Source organism: Aedes albopictus, chromosome 3, assembly GCF_035046485.1.
Source record: "Aedes albopictus strain Foshan chromosome 3, AalbF5, whole genome shotgun sequence".
NCBI lineage: Eukaryota > Metazoa > Arthropoda > Insecta > Diptera > Culicidae > Aedes > Aedes albopictus.
In genome coordinates, this window is record NC_085138.1 from 299,135,113 (window position 1) to 299,155,359 (window position 20,247).

A 20,247-nucleotide genomic window follows, 5' to 3' on the forward strand; every position below is an offset into this window, starting at 1 on the left:
GCGCGTCAACACTCTTAGTCTCCTATTAAGCGGATGCCTATTGCGCCCCCCAAGCAGTGATCTTATAAGAGTCTCGACTGTATTCCATTGCGTACCCGCTTAAGGCCCACTTGGTCACGTTAACTGCCTAGCTTTTTACCGCTTTTTGTCGGGTACGCGCTCGAGCGCCTGGTAACCATTATTATGTTTCCAGTTCAAAACCGAATTAGCGACATTTTTTCTTTTACTTGCGCTGCTTTTGCCTTGCGTTAAACACAATGTCGGAAGTGGGGCGCTGTATTGTACACCTGGTATTCTATACAGCGCCCCACTTCCGACATAGTGTATAACGCAAGGCAAAAGCAGCGGAAGTAAAAGAAAAAATGTCGCTAATTCGGTTTTGAACTGGAAACACAATATTAATTTATGCATTTTTAATTCAAATAAAACCAGTCAATTCAAAGCTGTCATTTTGCTCTCATATGCTCGTTTTAACTCACAGATGTCTCTCTTTGCACCCGTCAACGCAACAGCCCTGCGCAATCGCTCCCTAATTTTTCGACTTTCGGACACCGAACCCACAAACATTCTCACACTATCGCTGCTTTTTCTCCGGAACGGAGCGAGCATCCCCTGTCTGTGTGTTTGCGGTGTAGTCTACGGCCATCTCTTCAGAGACACAGACGACGGCGGTGGCCCTGGGTTGCACATCGTCGGCCAGCAGCAGCCTGCGAGAGAGCAAGTATTATATCGGAGTGAAGAAGAGTGCGGAGTCGAAAAATCTTTTGTGTGTTTCGCGTCGGCCATTAAAACACTCCTCTGGTTGCTCGTCGTCGGGTCGATCTCGTCCGTCGTACTGTGTGTGTCCCCAGCGCCATTCAGCATCAACTAGCCCAGCTCGGTTTTCGGCGATGAAGAAAATCAAATTCATTCGCTGAAAATCGCATTTTTATCGCGTTTTGTTACGGGAACCGTGTATACGCAAATGCAAACTATACTAGCTTAGTGTGAATTCGATAAGGTTGAAGTTCAACGCCGTATACGTAAAATTTTAGGATTATAAGAGACGGTTCTTGAAGGAGGTGGAGCAGCAGAAGCAGCAGAAGGAGCTTTTTCGGCTCCGGATTGAAAAAAGAAAAATCTTGTAAATTGAAGCAGTGCCACCAGAAGCAATAATCAGAAAAAGAAGTGGAAGTGTTTGTTTCCTCCAACGCGTATTCTAGTGTATTTTGTGTGTTGTGTATGACAAGAGAAAAAGAGAGGTGTCAATATATTTTTGGATCCATTGATAATATTTAGAGTTCAAGTGTTGTACAGAGTGTGTTTATGAACTGCTGAAGGCAGTTCTTTTTTTTTGTGCTTCGGATCGGCTGGGAGTACATCGAATAGAAGGTAAAGCAACGTTCCTCCATTTCTTCTCAACATTCGAAGATGGGGTCGGATTAGCAATGGTAAATCTGTAGCATTCTCGAGGCGTATGTAAATTCAACCCCGCAGTGTGTTGGTGTTGGTGTGCGGGAGCAGTAAGAAAACGCCACAGAATTCATCGAACCGCTGCTCGCTGCGCGCTGTGATGATGGTCTGGATGCCGTCTACTAAGAAGGCAAGGAAAACGGACGACGACGATAAACGGGAAATAAGCAACAACAGCAGCAGCTAACTTTAGCCCATGAATGAAGCGCTCGTCTTCGACCAGTTTAGAACCTGCTGCTAGCGGCCCCGCGCTTGATTGCTGGAAGAAGTTCACGAAGCACCTTCCCCCGCACATTTGTATTGGTAAATCGCGGATTAAGTGCAACGGCGTGCTCAGGCACGAGAGTCTGGTTTATTTTCTGGTCAGTTGTGCAAGATAGTTTAATATAAGCCTTTCCGTACAATTTTCAACCAAGTTATGTGCATAAGGCTCTGTTTTATTACCGAAAGCTATGCTTTTTAGCAATTGGAATATGCTATATTATGCAACTTATCTATGAAACAAACTATCTGTACTCACTTCAGGATCTTAAAACTCGCCGCCAGGAAAACGGATGATCAATTGACAATGGCAGCTCAGAGTAGCTGGGGAAGTACTCACTAAGTTGAGCAGACAGCTCTGATCCATTGGAGATATAATATTACACACCACCTTTCATACTCTACCCATAATTTCTAACCCACCGAACACGAAAACTCAACGCCAAAGCAATTGACGAAAAACACAAAACTTGTATACCAGCCAATGTATACCAGCCTCCCTTAAGGAGGCACAAACTAAGGGATCGATACGTCGGATGAATTAGAATCACTCCGCGCTTATCTATATTTACCCCGATCCAAGAGCAAATACCAGAAGAACGACTTTATATTATATTGCCATTCTCAGTAAACGAATTGCCTATAATCCATCTGGCGATAGTTTTGTTCTGTTTGTACCGAGTCTTGGTTAAAGACAAACAAGCAGACGTATCAATTAAAACAAATTGCGTTTAAAATCGTCGTCACAAAAATGTAATCGCCCAATACCATACACGCTGTATTTCTCAAAACGCTTACTAGGTATCGGTAGTGATCAAATGACAAGGAGGTGCACTACAGAATTGGAATCACCGACGGTGTTTGAATTACTCGGTGGATGAACAATGCTACTACAGTGCGAGAAATAAGTATAAAGACAGAGCCGTTTTCCATACAAAATAATCATGTTCAGGAATCAAAATCTCTTTTTCTAGCGATTCGATTGTTATGGAATTTTGGCTGCAACCTTAAAATAAATAAATCACCATCCATGAAAACGTTTATATCGACTTTTCAGATTCAAATAAATATAAAGACACTATTTCCATATTAAATGTAGTCCGATTGCCTACATATTAATTGTAAAATGTCAAATCGCGATTTTCTTTAATCGAGATTTGCAAGATCTTAAAAACCGATCGAAAACAGCGTTAATAACTATCAAAAATGTCAATGTTTCGATTGGCGATTATGATTAATGCCACGTCGTAAAAGTGATGTACAAATTACATCTTTTCCATGTAGCAAATTAGGCGACGCAGCTTGAAAGTAGGTCAGGTAATCGCTAGAACCGAATCGACAGACAAGTAATGTAAAAGTAAAATACAGTAGACGTTCGGTCGGTGGAAACGGTTTAACTGCTTTTCAACTGAAAGTCCGGTAAGTGCAACAAATTTGCAGTTATCGCACCGCCAAACATCAAAATTGTGTTAGGCCAAACATCAAATTAGGTTAGGCCAAATGAACAGTCGGATGAAGTTCACGTTCATTTTACGTCAGTTGATGGACGTCTACTGTTGTGGCACGGATTGGTATACTGACCCGTCCGTTACCCCTCGGCTATTCCACCTTCCAGGATGATAAATATGGTACTGCTTCTAGGTATCTGCTGGAACGGGTTTGTTGACACTCTCCGGTACCAATCAAGATGTACATGGTTAGTGTGATAATTTTTGTAAAACGATGCAATCAAGTGAAGTTACGTTCGAAAAACGATACAACACCAGTGCCTCCAGTGCCACCAGTGCCACACGTGCCTGGATAATACAAAATTATTTGCTGTGTATGACAACAGTGACCAGAGCGCGTTTAAAGTGGAGACCAAAAGGAGATTGCATGGGCGTTTTGAGTCCCAAGGCGATTCAGAGGGATACCAGATATCTGAAGCGTTTCAAGGAATATTCAGAGGGTTTAAGGTGTTACCAAGAATTCTCAGAGAAGTTTCAGGGGGTATTTGGAGGTCTCAGGGGCGTATCAGCCCAAATAACAATTCAAAACCATTAATAAGCAGGTCAGTTTAACAAATGTTCTACAATAGTGCCAATAGTTGAACAAGATTATGTACAAACACGTGTTTATCAAAGTGACAAATAAACATTTCAATCAGTATAAAAAACACTTGCTCATCATGTAACTGGTAACAGAAGTTTAAAGAAAGTTGTTCAAGTATTTCTATTCATTGCTTATTAGCGTTGTAATAGTGCTTGAAAATAAGCTGCTTCCGATGCGTTAGAAGCCATTATTCCACATATGACTCACGGTGGAATACTAGGGTTCATATATATATGATCAAAAATAAAATTGAAAAAAAAACAGGATCACCTAATTTTCCGCAAAACTACAGTGGAAAACCAACATTTTCCATAGACACCACCTACTTTGAAAAATCATAACTCAAGAACAAAACATCGTAGAACTTTTTTTAAGTGAAATCATAAGCAAATTATCTCAGCAATTGAAAAATATACAAAATGAAAAGGGATCCACTGATTAGGAAAATCGGTTAGAAAAGTCTGAAAAACTATTTTTGCACTTCATTCATTCATTTATTTAGTATTACATCAAATTCAAGATAAAACTGAATCAACAATATTTCTCCATAATACACGGTTCGTGGCTGCCGCTCTCCATCCTCGGTCGCGCCCAATGCTCGCCAAGTCACGCTCCACCTGGTCCGCCCATCGTGCTCTCTGCGCTCCACGTCTTCTTGTGCCAACCGGATCAGTTGCAAACACCAGCTTTGCAGGGTTGTTGTCCGGCATTCTTGCAACATGCCCTGCCCAACGTATCCTTCCGGCTTTGGCCACCTTCTGGATGCTGGGTTCGCCGTAAAGTGCAACGAGCTCGTGGTTCATTCTTCTCCGCCACACACCGTTCTCCTGCACACCGCCGAAGATCGTTCTTAGCACGCGTCGCTCGAAAACTCCGAGTGCTTGTAGGTCCTCCTCGAGCATGGTCCATGTTTCGTGCCCGTAGAGGATCACCGGTCTTATTAGCGTTTTGTACATGGTGCATTTGGTGCGTGGGTGAATCTTTTTCGACCGCAGTTTCTTCTGGAGCCCGTAGTAGGCCCGACTTCCGCTGATGATGCGCCTCCGAATTTCTCGGCTCACGTTGTTGTCAGCCGTCAGTAAGGATCCGAGGTAGACGAATTCCTCCACCACCTCGAAAGTATCCCCGTCTATCGTAACATTACTACCCAGACGGATCCGGTCGTTTTCGGTTCCGCCTACCAGCATGTACTTTGTTTTTGAGGCATTCACCACCAGTCCGACCTTTGCTGCTTCGCGTTTCAGGCGGGTGTACAGTTCTGCCACCGTTCCAAATGTTCTAGTGATAATGTCCATGTCGTCCGCGAAGCACACAAATTGACCGGATTTTGTGAAAATCGTTCCCCGGCTGTTGAGCCCGGCTCGTCGCATCACACCTTCCAGCGCGATGTTGAAGAGTAGACATGAGAGTCCGTCACCTTGTCGCAGTCCCCGGCGAGAAACGAATGAACTGGATAGTTCACCCGAAACCCTTACGCAGTTTTGCACACCGTCCATCGTTGCTTTAATCAGTCTAGTCAGCTTCCCGGGGAAGCCGTTTTCGTCCATGATTCTCCATAGCTCTGCGCGGTCGATACTATCGTATGCCGCTTTGAAGTCGATGAACAGGTGGTGCGTTGGGACCTGGTATTCACGGCATTTCTGGAGGATTTGCCGTACGGTAAAGATCTGGTCCGTTGTCGACCGGCCGTCGATGAAGCCGGCTTGATAACTTCCCACGAACTCATTTGTTTTAGGTGACAGACGACGGAAGATGATCTGGGATAGCGCTTTGTAGGCAGCATTCAAAATAGTGATCGCCCTGAAGTTCTCACATTCCAAATGGTCGCCTTTCTTGTGAATGGGGCAGATTACCCCTTCCTTCCACTCCTCCGGTAGCTGTTCGGTTTCCCAGATCCTGACTATCAGCCGATGCAGACAGGTGGCCAACTTTTCTGGGCCCATCTTGATGAGTTCAGCTGCGATACCATCCTTACCAGCTGCTTTGTTGGTTTTGAGCTGGTGAATGGCATCCTTAACTTCGCTCAGCGTGGGAGTTGGTTCATTTCCGTCCTCCGCTGCACTGGCGTCGTCGTTCCTTCCGTTGCCGTGGGCTCCCGTGCCTACGCTCTCCACGCCGTTCAGGTGCTGATCGAAGTGCTGCTTCCACCTTTCGATCACCTCACGTCCGTCCGTCAAGAGGCCTCCGTCTTTATCCCTGCATATTTCGGCTCGCGGCACGAAGCCGTTGCGGGATGCGTTGAGCTTCTGATAGAACTTCCGTGTTTCTTGGGAACGGCACAGCAGTTCCATTTCTTCACACTCCGCTTCTTCCAGGCGGCGCTTTTTCTCCCGAAAGAGGCGGGTCTGCTGTTTCCGCTTCTGTTTGTAACGTTCCACGTTCTGACGAGTCCCTTGCTGCAGCATTACCGCCCTCGCTGCCTTCTTCTCCTCCAAAACCGTTCTGCACTCTTCGTCGAACCATTCGTTCCGTCGATTCCGTTCCACGTACCCGATGGTGCTCTCGGCTGCGTCGTTGATGGCTGCTTTCACTGTACTCCAGCAGTCCTCTAAAGGGGCCTCATCGAGCTCGCCCTCGTCAGGCAACGCGGCTTCGAGATTCTGCGCGTATGCTGAGGCGACATCCGGTTGCTTCAGTCGCTCTAGGTTGTACCGTGGCGGTCGCCGGTACCGTACATTGCTGATGACGGAGACTTTTGGGCGCAGTTTGACCATCACCAGATAGTGGTCGGAGTGGTTTTGCACTCCAGGAAAATTCAAAATAAAATATTTTTGGATTGGAATTACATAAACTATATTCTGTGAAATTATCAAGATGTGGCTTTTCTCCGTTCCTGAGTTATGACCAATTTTGTTTAATTTAAAATTTACTGTGCTATATGGGCCGTATTTTTGAAAAATCATAGCTTAAGAACGAAGCATCGTCGACGCAATGTTTTTGTGTGAAATCGTAAGCAAATTTTCCCAGCAATCCAAAAAAAAAAAAACAAAATGAAAATTGTTTTCCACAAAATTCTCCACTGTTGAGGAAAATCGGTTGGAAAAGTCGGAAAAACTTTTTTCGAAGTCCGGAAAAATTCTTAAAAAATATTTGTGGAAGGGAATTACATTAGCTATATTCTGTAAAATTTCCAAGATGTGTTTTTTCACCGTTCCTGAGTTATGATGAATTTTGTGGAAATGGTCCAGATGTTGGTTGATTTTCGACCGTCTTGGTTATTAATTTGCAATTATGGAAATATTAAAAATAAACAAAAACAATACGTTTTTGCTAATTTATTAGTCCAGCAATAATGAACAAACGTTTAAAAAACATTTTTGTAGCATTAAGGTTGAAGGATTCGTCATTGACAAAATCGTCGTCATCAGAAATTCGAAAGCAGTTTTCTCACTGAAAAATTGAATGATTGCATTGAAAATGTATTCACGGTACTCCATTTTGCACCCGCAATACAGTGAATACATTTTCATTGCGGAAACTTCATCTTTGAACGAGAAAACTGCTTTCCAATTTTCAATGATGACGATTTTGTCAATGACGAATCCTTCAACCTTAATTCAATCAAAACTATAAATAGAAATAGTTCTTTATGTTTTGAATGTATTATAGTGGAATAATTGCCGTAGAAAGCTTTTTATTATGACATAAGCAGCTAGTTGCACGACGAGTGTCTACGACCTTTATTAGACGATTGTACAAAAAAGCATCACATCACAATTGTTTCTTTCAGGGGCTCCCAGAGGATTTCAGATGTGAGGGGGAGAAGGTTGATGTACTGTGGAAACAGATGTCTTTCTGTACAATTATTTTCAACACTTTGTAGTATAACTCACAAGCCCTGGTACTACTCAGGGTGTTCCAGTGGGTCTCAGGGGCATTTCCGGATGTTTCATGGCCGTTTCAAGCGATGCCAGGTGGATTCCAAAGAGTCTATACTAAGTTTCATGTGGATTCAGGCGCCCCTAGAGGATTTCAGGGGGAGGTACCACGAGGTCTCAGGGTGCTTCACGAAGTCTCAAAGGCATTTCTGAGGGTCTCAGGAAGGCTCCAGGGGGGTTCCAGGTGGTCTCAGGAATGTTTTAGTGTTATGTAGTTCTTCTTCTTATTGGCGTAGCTTCTCCATTGGGACAAAGCCTGCTTCTCAGCTTCCATCCTCAGAATTCCACAATTATCAACTGAGAACTTCTTCTGCCAATGACCGTTATGCCTGTGTATAACGAGTGGTAGGCACGAAGATACGCTATGCCCAAGGAAGTTAAAAAAAATCCTTACCGAAAAGTTCCTGTACTCAGGCTTGATAATCCTCATCGAAATCAATAGAGTTTTGCAACATGCTCTAGAGCGGTGTTTTGCATTTGCTTCGTCGCGAGGGAGCGAACGAAACCCAAACAGAGAGGCAATAAAAACTGAGCGAGGAAGAGGGGAACGAAAAAAGAGCCGATGATTATTTCGGGTTTTTGAGTGCGATTTTCGCCTCGAGAGTCTTTCTTTGTATGGGAGTGGAACTCGCGAGAGCTTATTGAGTGTGAGTGGACGTGAGACACACAACAAGCAATTATGAGTGTTGGACGAACTCCTCGCTGCGCGGCAAGCTCGCACTCGCTGCTGTTGAGGATTTGCGTTGTGATTTCTGAGTTTTATTTTCACTCCTCAGAAAATCGCCGAAATCGCTTCCTCATTTTCTCGCGAGGGAGTTTCTGTCAAGCCTGCCTGTACTGACCGGGAATCCAACTCGTCACCCTCACCATGTTTATGCTCAGTGTTGGTAAAATCACACTCAAAGCGCATTCATTAACCGCTCCTGTGTGAGCAAGCTCGCGCGCTATTCTGCACCCTAAAATGAAACAACACAGGCTTGTGTACAATGTACACAGGCTTGTGTACAATGTACACAGATTTGTGTACTTCTAGATCAGCCTCCACCCCTGTGTCAAATGTACACAGTCACTTTTCTGGCTCTAGCGCTGGTATGGGAGCAAAGTTCATAACTAATTTTCTCTGAACGATGACATGCATTATCAGGAATCGATCAGTGCAAAAATAATTGTTAATTTTGTTTTCATGCCAGCGCTGGAGCCGGAAAAGTATCTGTGTACATTTGACACAGCGGTGAGGCTGATCTAGTAGTACACAAATCTGTGTAACTTCTGTAACCGTGTGAATCATTTTATCACGCGCGAGATTTTCATGTAAAATCTCGCTCTCACGAGTCAAGCGCTGAAATCTCGTTCGCTTGTAAAACGAATCCAAATCAATTTGAACGGCATTCAATGATATTGTACGCTAGATTTCCTTTTGTTCTATAATATAATCCTAAAAACTTCGATGTAAATAAAAGAACACCAAGAACCAAAGCAATGAATGAAATCACGAGTCAATTCATGCATGATTTTTTCGGCGGTGGGTTTGGCGAGGCAAGAATCGCGCGTGAAGCAATTCAACCGTGAGATTTGAGAATTTGAGTTTTTACCAACACTGTTTATGCTGAATACGCACGCATTTACAGCTGTGGCTACTATAATGGCGTTTCATGGGGTCCCAGGAGGTTCCAGGGATATGATGAGGGCTCAGGGGCGTTTCAAGCTGTTTTCCGGTGAGGGGGGGAGGTTTCAGGTAGCTTCCAAGGGGTTTTCCAGGGGTTTCAGGGGCATATCAGGGGATCTCAGTAGCGTACAGTGGGTTTCAGAGGAATTACGGGCGTTTCAGGTTAATTCAGGGGCTCCCACAGTGGGTTTCAGAGGGTACTACAAGGTCTCAAGGTCTACAACGTCTTTTGAGTTAAAATTGATCAAAAATTATAGTAGGATGCGCACGCCAGCGATGTGGCTGTGTGATTTTGAAAGCCTAAGATCAGTGCTTACCATTGGTATATGATTTACTTTGCGAAAATTTGCGATAGATTTCGTGATTTTCATGTGTTTTAAGGGTTTTGTTTAAGAGGTTTTGGCTGTCTTTTGCTCAGCAACGCATCACTGTGCCTTGGTACTCATTTCTTTTAGGATCTCTAGGAACTTCCTGGAAATGCCCTCGGTCCCAATTCAAACGCCCACGAGCAAAACCTGTTCTTGCGATTAGTTTCCTCATTGAAGCCTAGACTAGATTAATTCACAAAATTCCCTCTTTTCATGCTCTTTTTAATTTATGTACCCCCAGCCAAAGTTCCAGTGTACGCTGAGAAAGTTTGCATAAAAAATTGAAATACTTCTAGGAGGCACAGAACAAGCTGAAGTTTGCAATGATTGTTTCGCTCTTTTCATGATTTTTTAATGTTTATATTTTTGTGTATTTAAACTTTAGATTATTCAACACTACCTTTTCATGGTTGATCTACTCCAAAATTGAGATCGACATGTCATTTTTGTTTGAACATTTGCATTCTTCGTAAATGTCAGGCTATATTAAAGGAAATTGTTCGTTTTGAATATTTTTCATAAAATGTTATATAGTTTCTTACCGATTTCAGCAACACGAGGGGTATTTTATGTTGCCAAATTGTGATGTTGCCAATACGGTAAGAAAATTTTGACAAGCAGGTGTTGACCAAATCGGTAAGAAACTGTTATTGCTTGTCAGAATTGTGTTAACGGAGTTTGATGCAGCTCCCTTTGGTTTGTTTTGTACATTTACGGCACATGTATTGTACTTCTAGCGTAACATGTGATAAGGGCCTAAGTCGAAAATGTAAACAAACGAGATTTTCCGTTATTCCTATCAAGTTTCACGTAATCTATCGATACACTTCCTCATCCTCGCCAAAAACCCATTTTAACATGACTTTCTTGATGATTTTTCAAAAGGCCCTTAGTAAAATCGTAGTTGCTTTTGGGCCTAAGTCGAAGTAAAAGGGCCCAAGTGGAACTAGATCTCAATTTTACTTAGGCCCTTTGGCACGTTACTTGGATTTTTCATGGTTTTGATTTGAATCTGATTCTATCTTGCATAATCACGTAAAATATAAGAAAACTTATGCAAACTAACTTATTTTTACTCAAAATAAGCTCAATTCAAAAGGGCCTAAGTCGATTCATAGTTGATCATAGGGTCAAAGTACTAGGGCCTAAGTCGTTTGCTTATTATCAAAAGGCCAAAGTATTGGGGCCCAAGTCAAATAAAATTTTCAAAAGGGCCAATGTCCGTCGCTGTTCGAAAATTTAATTTTTATACGAATTTCAATGTAGTATGCTATTTTTGGCGCTAGACAGCATGTAGGGAGCAGTCATACGCATTATTTGCTGCATAAGTGTAACTAATACAGTGTTTGAATTCTATATACGGTTTATGAATATACATGGAAACCTTCTCAAGCAGATTTCTCAATGTTTACATTTTGGACTTAGGCCCTTATCACATGTTACGCTAGACTTGATTTTATTGAAATAGGTGTTGACTGTTTTGACGACGAAACCAACCTACCACACTGACACAATTTTAACAAAACACACGAATAGAACCAACTTTAAACTGTTATCTTGAAAACTGTACGCAAAAGTAGCGGATTGTATTTTCAAATTTTTATTTTAAATCCTCATTGATATAACAGCTCAACCATATTGGGACAGCATACGACATGGCTGGTCTGAAAATTATCAAAAATTTGTTTGTCGCATGGAAACAAAAAGAACGGAATCAATCGGTGCCATAATCGCTTGTTTTCGAATAGGATGAATATGGGAGCGTGAGATTATACAAGTAATATAAAAAGCGAAACTTTTTCAACGTATAGTGCAAAATACAACAGCGCGATCGCTCGAGGGTTAATGGGTGGGTATAATCACTTCAGGTATTTATTACTCTTAGTTTGAATATTTTCTATGAAACTCTTAAAAGTTAAGTGTTTATCTAGGAAAAGTCCCAGATGCTTAACTTCGTCTGGCCAATTTAATTTCAAATTGATAAAATTTAGTAACCAAAGCACATAATTGTATGAAAAATTATCATCCCATATGCTCACTAAGGGTGAGTGTGATGATACTTTTTCTGCTGCGTGACTGCAGAATTGCCCATTTTTTATCACTTCAATAACGCGAGGCAAACAATAATTGAAAAACGAAAAGTCAATCATTCCTATAAAAGATCAGTGATGCACCAAGTCACCATAAACATTTGGTAATTTCTTGAGCAGTGTTTACGTCTAGAGTCTCGTCCCTTGTTTCCTTTAGTTTAATCCTGCTACATGCAAAGGACATCCCTGAATGAATCTAAGAATGTATACTGTTAACCAAATTGTGAATATATTTAGTCAATAACCCAATCCCTGAAAAACACCCCACATCAACTCGGAATACGCCCATGACCGCCCCTGTACAGCCGCTGCAATTGTGTGGGTGACTTTTCACACTTGCCGCCGATAGTTGCCTGTACTCCCCTATAAATATATTTGACTTTTTCTACTTCACATCTCGCTCGCCTCGTTCCCGCGCAAGTAAATTCCCCATGTGTTCTAGCTAGGCACGGATCTTTATCGTTGTCCCTCCTCCGGGTATCTTCCCTTCTTTCCGTTTGTTAGTTAGTATCGCCTAGCCGCCGTCGTCGTCGTCGCTGTCGCTCTTAGCCTCGCCTTACCTTTGCTGCGAGTCGTAAGGTACCTTCCCATCGAGGCCGAAGTGGCAACTGACGACGGCACGACAGAACAGCGCGCGCGGAGTAACGAAAAATAACTAGTCAAAATGGATGAATAATTTAAACCGAGCTAGATGGAACGAGATATAGCTACCGGGAAGTAGCACTTTCTTTGTTTATATCAATAAATTACATTTCGACAGATCATTGGCAGGAGGCAGTTCGCCGATGAGGCCAAAGTTTGGCGTTTGGCTCAACCTGCTTGCGAGGAGCGCTTTCGGTGCTTCTTACATACATATTTCGCTAGAGGCAGGGATCGGGGATGAATGCGACATTCAAGAAAAGTCATTGTATTAGCATTTCAGTTGACTTTCCTATAATGCCAGTCATCCTTTTTATACCTTAGGAATTTCTAGGCTATCAAACATGCTAATTATAGTCTGGTGAACAAATATACCCTTGAAATGTTCCGAATTTAGCATTTTGTAGCTGTATAACTACCTGGTTCATATCTTGTTCTGTCATTGTTTCTTAATTGCTGTAGGTTCTGAAATTTTTATTTCTTTGTTATGTGCGTTTCCTATGATTAAGCTCTTTGACTCAATCAAAACGGCAATATGAGCCATTTTACGAAGTGACAACAATGTTGATGATGAAATTGATTTTCACGGGTTATTGGACGCTACCTCCTGTCAAAATTCATTCATAAAATTGGCTCGTAAAATGGACTATTGTAATTTGTGGCATCTCAAACTAATATTAGGGTGAACCACCAGACCTAATTCCGACGCATTTCACACCAATTGCCCCCTAATGCGATACAGCAGCCTTCCCAGTGCGAGGCTGACAAATATCGGTATTGCTACCGCCCCGCCCGCTGCCCGGCCGCCAAGGTGCTCATAAAGTGTTCAACTTTATCGCTAGAGCAAACCCGATGTCATAAAGCAGCATATTTTATTTGTCTATGCTGTCACCCCAAGAGGCAGGGCAAATTTCGCACCGAGATAGGTAAGGTACGCTGCTGAAGCTGATGCCTGGCTGGCTGGTGGCAAAAAGACGGTCTTAAGACAGGTAGGCCAGCGGCTACAGCTATGCATTAATGTCGTCAAAGGAGGACACCCGAAGGGATTGAGGACTCTTGATGGCATCTTTTAAGGTGGCTTAGTAGAAATGAGGAACAGGTCGAACAGGTACGGCATTTGCTTTGTGGATTTAAGATGTCAGAGTAGTTCTTATATCTTAGAAAACATGCACTACAACCAATCATCACAACAAGCATGTCTAAAAGTTACACTGTTCTCGGAATAGGACGAAAAAGATAGCCTTGCTGTTTTTGTCATCAATTTTTCACTTTCATGTTAAGCTTTCAGTTTGAAAATTCTATAAAATTTTTAAAATCCTGGACAATTGATTTATACATTTAATGATCGTTAAGCGGATGACCGATAAGATGGATCATAAAACTAATCGATCAACTGTCAGACGACACAAGCCAAACGTCAGATCGAATTATCCCTATCACAAAATGATCATGCTTGTGGCGTCCACCTCTGGGGATGCATAGGGCCTATGCGAAAGATCTCCATCATGGACAGTGGTTCGCTTTAGTCTTGACCTGAGCTCAGGTCAGATTCCTATCGATTTCCTCAATTTCCTTGTCGAGGCTTCGTCGCCACGAGTCACTGGGTCTGCCTCTGTTGCAATGTCCTGCCCAATTCCAATCTAGCGCTTGCTTGCAGATTTCGTCTCACCCTTTCGTAGTGTGTGGCCGACCATTTACCATCTCGAATTTCTGTTGATTCCTGTTGATTGCGATGCCTGATGGCATCGTCGATGGAGCTCAGTAAATATTCGAGAACCAGTTGTGAGGCCACCAGGCCCGAATTATAAACCGCACACATCGTTTGATAAAAACCAGTAGCTTCTGTGTGGTCTCTGCTGACACGCACCACGTTTCGCTGGCGTACAATAGCACAGATTTCACGTTGGAATTGAAAATTCGTATTTGATGCATTGACTGATTTGATTTGATCTCCATATATTTCGTAAATTCGCAATAGCAGCCCTAGCCTTCTTGATCCGAGTTCCTCTGTCGATCTTATCAGGTTTCAGGTATCAGAAGGCCGGCTCCAGAGGCACGTTATTCTCCATTTGGGACATTTGTGCCATCGCCAAAATAACAGCCTAAGTATTTCATACCTGAGGGAAAAGCAAGGAAAAAGGATTTGGATGGGGATAGGGACAGGTAGGGAAATAGGAAAAATACCCTGGAAGAGGGTAATAACGCACAAGCGTACCACAATGGGTTCAAACAGTGTCCTGAAAAGGGCACTGTAATAACGCATAAAGCGAAAGAGAGCCTATAGCTCTTTACCACAGCGGGTTAAGAACAACAGAATATCCTGAACATTCAGGTTTCTGAAGTCAGTTTCACTTAATAAGTGTTTACCGAATACTCGGAAACGCAGTTGCGCGAAAACTGGACAGTTACATATCAGATGATACGAAGTTCCATCACAGCTATCACAGGCAAATGAATCAGCTTGCTGAATATTCGCCATGTGATAGCTGAGTCGGCAGTGGCCAGTCAATGCTTTGACCAGCATGCTGCAATTCTGCTTAGACAGATTAGTTAGATACTTCGCCACCCGTAGAGATGGCTCAGCACTATACAATTTTGTTTTACGACATGACTCCAAACTATTCCTATATTGTCTGTGTTGAGTGACAGCCCAGGTGTGAATCTGAAGCTTTATCCAACACTTCGATGCCGGAATAGCTGGCTCAGGGCCAATGAAGTCATGTGATGCTCCAGAGCGAGCTAACTCATCAGCCAATTCGTTTCCAGCGATGGAAGAATGGCCAGTCACCCATACAAGGTGAACAGCGTTTGCTGAATTCAGACTCTCAATTTGAGTTCAACAAGCGATAACTATCTTCGACCTGGAGTTGGCCGAAGCAAGTGCGTTAAGGTTGAAGGATTCGTCATTGATAAAATCGTCGTTATCAGAAATTTGAAAGCAGTTTTCTCACTCAAAACTTGAATGATTGCATTGAAAATGTATTCACTGTACTCCATTCTGGACCCGCAATACAGTGAATACATTTTCATTGCGGAAGTTTCATCTTTGAACGAGAAAACTGCTTTCGAATTTTCAATGATGACGATTTTGCCAATGACGAATCCTTCAACCTTAATTGCAGCCTGGCTATCTGATCAGAAGTATATTACTTTGCCCATTACGTGCTGCTGAAGTGTTGATTGCACTCCGCACATAAGAGCAAAGATTTCGGCCTGAAAAACGGTGCAGTGTCTACCAAGTGAGTAAGACTGATACAGCCTTAGCTCACGAGAATAAACGCCAGCACCTGCTCGACCTTCGAGAAGGGAGCAAACAGTGTAACATACGATGCCGTCTGAAATACTTCTTTCCAGATAACCAGATGTCCACTCTTCCCGGGAAGGGAATTTCGTGGAAAATGTCCTATATGGGAAATTACATGCAATTGTAAAATCACTTGGAGCAAGGACAATTTTGTCCCAATTCACCAAAAGTGGAAACAACGAGGTGTGTGTTGATGTGCGGTTCACAGGAGTTTCCTCTAGTAGCCCGAGTACCCGTAACCGGTAAGTGCAAGAAAGTGCTTCTTGTTTGAGATGAATGTGTAGTGGGGCAACGTCAAAGAGAACTTCGAGCGCTGCCGTGGGAGTTGAAGAGAACGCTCCAGACATCGCCATTAAGCACATCCTTTGCAGATGGTCTAACTTTGATTGGATCGTTCTCATTTCGTGCTTTTGCCACCACACAAGACATCCATAGGCCAATATTGGCCGAACAACAGTTGTGTAGATCTATCTGATATACTTGGGTTTAAGACCCCAAGTTGTACCAAAGGTTCGCCGGCATTGCCCGAAGGCCATACAAGCTTTCTTGATTCTGAACTCAATGTGAGGTGTCCAGGAAAGCTTGGAATCAAGAATGACTCCAACGTACTTTACCTGTTCAGTCACATCGATTTCAGAATCAAAGAGACGCAAAGGTCGAACGCCATTACGGTTTCGCCTTTCCGTAAAAAGAACAATAGATGTTTTACTCGGATTAACCGAAAGGCCATATTGGCGACACCAACCCTCAACTCTATCCTCAGATATATCTGAAGGGCGTTTTGCATCAGGTCGAAAAGGGTGCTGATGCACATACCAACTAACAATGTTAGGTAGTCGTCGGCAAAACCGTAAGTAGGAAAACCGCTATTATTGAGTTGCCTCAATAGCGTATCTGCTACGAGATTCCACAAAAGCGGGGATAAGACTCTCCCTTGGGGGCATCCACAAACACTCAATTTCCTAATCCCTGCTAGACGCAATGTCGAGAAGACATATCGTTTTTTAAGCATTTGGTGAATCCAATTGGAAATCATTGGAGATATACCATGACTCCGTGCGGCTTCCAATATGGCATCGAAAGGCACGTTGTCAAAGGCACCCTCGATATCTAAGAAAACACCCAAACAAGTTTGTTTTTGAGCGAATGCTTTCTCGATATCGTAAACAACCTTGTGTAAAAGAGTCACAGTGGACTTACCAGATTGGTAGGCATGTTGGTTCCCATGAAGAGGCACATTGGCTAGATCAATTTCAAGGATGTGATGATCCACAATGCGTCCTAAGCATTTCAGAAGAAAAAAGGGCAAACTGATAGGTCTGAAACTGTTTGCTTCTTCATACGACGCACGACCCACTTTCAGAATAAACTTTACAGTAATATCCCGCCAGGGTTTGGGAATATACCCTGTAGCAAAACTGCAAACAAGTAGTTTTTTCAAAACATGTTTGAAATAATCAAATCCCTTCTGAAGCAAAATAGGATAAATCCCATCTGCTCCAGGAGATTTGAAAGGAGCAAAGCTATTAAGTGCCCACTCAATCGAATCTATAGTTACAATACTCCGAGCCGAAGCTAAAGAATCATAACTACAAGAAAAGACATCAGGTTCATCCGAAGATGTAATATCCACACATCCAGGGAAGTGTGTGCTGAATAAGCATTCCAGAACTTCCTCATCAGAGGAAGTCAAATCGCCATTTGGCAAACGAAGTTCGTTCACCCGGAAATCCTTAGATTTCGCAAGGATTTTGTTTAACCGACTGACTTCACTCAAGCTGGAAACATTTGTACAAAGGTTTTTCCAGCCGGATCGTTCAGCAGACCGGAGAGCTTTCCTGTAGGCCTTGCGAGCCGACCTGAAAGCCTCCGAACCAGCCGAACGTCGTCTGTTCCAACTCTTTCTACATTGTTTCCTGAGTTTTGCCAGATCAGAGTTCCACCAAGGGGTTTTTCTTGTGATTTTCACAGACCGTAGAGGGCATGCTTCTTCAAAAGCTTCCATGATGAAGGTCGTTGTAGTATCAACGGCATCATCTAAATCATTTGGAGTGTCAATGGATGGTGAGTATCCATGAAATTTGGCCGTAACCAAATCAGTAAAAAGATCCCAGTTTGTTGGCCGGGGATTCCTGAAACGCAATGTTTGCGAAGTAACATTTAAATGATCAAAAAAGATGTAGCGATGGTCAGATAAAGATTCTGCATTTGACACATGCCAATTGGTCAACTCGTGACTAATTCTACTAGAGCAAAGCGTTATGTCTAACACTTCCTCTCTAGCAGATACCATGAAGGTTGGGCGGTTGCCTATGTTAAGTAATGCAAGATCTGTACTACTTAAGTACTCCATCAAACTGGAGCTCTCAAGTTAATGTTTGAGCTGCCCCAGATGATATGGTGAGATTAGCATCACTGCGAACAATTAGCGGAAGGCCTTTTGAAGTGCAGTATGCGATGACTTGTTTGAAAGCATCCGTAGGGGATGGTTCATCATGCGGTAATTACACCGAACAATAGACGTATTTCCTGTTGAGGTTTCCAACAGATACATCAATTGTGATAGCACATACATCTCTGGTGGTTAGTTCAGAGATGAGTGTAGCGACTAACTATTGCGTTGTTGACAAGCACACAGGCTCGAGGCATGACACGCGAGTTTGCCTTTTCATGTTTACTGAAAGTGGCAAACACCGGGTTCACAAGGTTTCATAGATAGAAATTTCCCTTACGAAAGTAAGGTTCTTGTACCAAGGCCACTTGGGCTGTACCATTTAGCGTAAGTCTGCAAAGATTGATCGTTGCTCTTCTTTTATGCTGAAGATTGATCTGAGCTATCCTAACCGTAGCCACTACCCAAACTAGGTAAGATTAAACTCTTCGCAACAACGGCACAACAAAGAACAGCAACAATAAAACCAAATCGGTATCGATTGGAAGACGCCTAAGGCGAGGATACACAGAATGCACTGTGTAAATCGCATAATGCGAAACCATATAGGTGAAAATTTAAACTAATTAACAACATCTTCATAATCCCGCCCTTATTTAGCTTCAAGTGAGACTAAAGAAGGGCAGCTGATTGTCTCGGAGAAACACAAGGTCCACTGTACCATTGCTCCGGTTAGCGCAGTAAGGGCTACATACTTTGGAGGGCGCCCTGGTACTCCACAGGCTTCGTTAGCGGTTAGGTTTTTATTAGACCCCCCTAGCCATTCATTCCTAGGCACGGTAAGCATAAAGCCGCATCACACCATGAATTAGGGGTCACCTGTTGGTGGATTCTTACCAGCGGAACAGGCGGTCCGTAGTGTTATTCTTAGCCAATTGAGACAATCGCTACCGACACTACACAGCTATCTAGGCCAGAGATGGAAACACTCTCATCGTGAATCAACTCGCGAGTGAAACACCAACAAATGGTTTACTCACGGTGCCGAGAGTAAGCCGTGTGTGAGTTTATTCGCACCTGCTTGCTTCATGAGTATGAAGCAAAACAAAAACAAAAACACTCATGATTTTTATTCGCGAAGAATTAGTGGAGATACGGTAATTGCATTTTGGTGCGATTTTAATAGCAAAACAAGTAATTATCCATTAAATAGTAGTGTTTTGTGCTTAATTGTTCCTGAAAAGTATATCTGTCGGCCGTGTAAATTCGTTTTTTCGCAAAATTGAAAAATGTTCAGAGCTGCTTCGCGAATCAATCACGAGTGCAACCAAGCTAACGAAGGTTAGCTCGCGAGTGAAGGAAGTGCGAATATATTCAGGCTTCTGTTGTTCACGAGTAGGATAGCTTTGCGTTTGTGTCTTTTCAGCTGCATTCCTCACTGTTTTTCCATCACTGATCTAGGCTGATCGAGAAAAGAAGTTAATATTGATGATCAACTTCATACGGACTCGAACAGCCAAGGAGCCTTCTTGATCCGTGCTCCTCTGTCGATCTTGGTGCCACCATCGCACTGTGGGGCGGCTCCATACAAACAGGTGGCCAAAAATAATGTATGCATAAAGTTTATAATAACTTGCCCCTATTCGTAGGGTTCATGCCTTAAATATATAAAAACACGTTATAAATACTTCTAAAGTCTCCAAACTCCTTGGAATTCAGCCCTACTATATCTATACAAGTTATATCGATATACACGTACAGTAATTGTGATCTATTGTTGTTATATTTTGTTAAGTCATATGCATATTTTAAACATTTTGATATCACCTTTTGGAATCTTATCCACGACAGCATTCAGTTGACTCAGACTATAAAAGTTCTCTTTGTCTTGCAATTCGGCAGCATCGGTTGGCGCGTACCATTGGATCATGCCCGATTCGAACCCGTGTTCTGAATCTGGCTACAATTATCCTCTCATTAATAGATTCCCACTTCATGAGCGCAGCTTGGGCGTGAGCACTGAGCAGGAAACCAACTCCACGATGGCGAGGAGCGTGTTCACCTCGTAGGCCAGAGTATAGCAGAATTTGACCCGACGGCAATCTG

The 20,247-nt window shown here is 42.8% G+C and overlaps 1 protein-coding gene across 2 annotated transcripts in view; it reads left to right on the forward strand.

Moving 5' to 3' along the window:
* The first annotated feature begins 628 nt into the window (after positions 1 to 628).
* The window catches only part of LOC109405258 (homeobox protein extradenticle), a 136,890-nt gene continuing 117,271 nt past the window's right edge, over positions 629 to 20,247 (forward strand). For both annotated transcript variants that reach the window (XM_019678290.3, XM_019678291.3), the window contains exon 1: positions 629 to 1,371. The gene's annotated coding sequence lies outside the window, so the exon portion shown is untranslated. The remainder of the gene's footprint in view (positions 1,372 to 20,247) is intronic.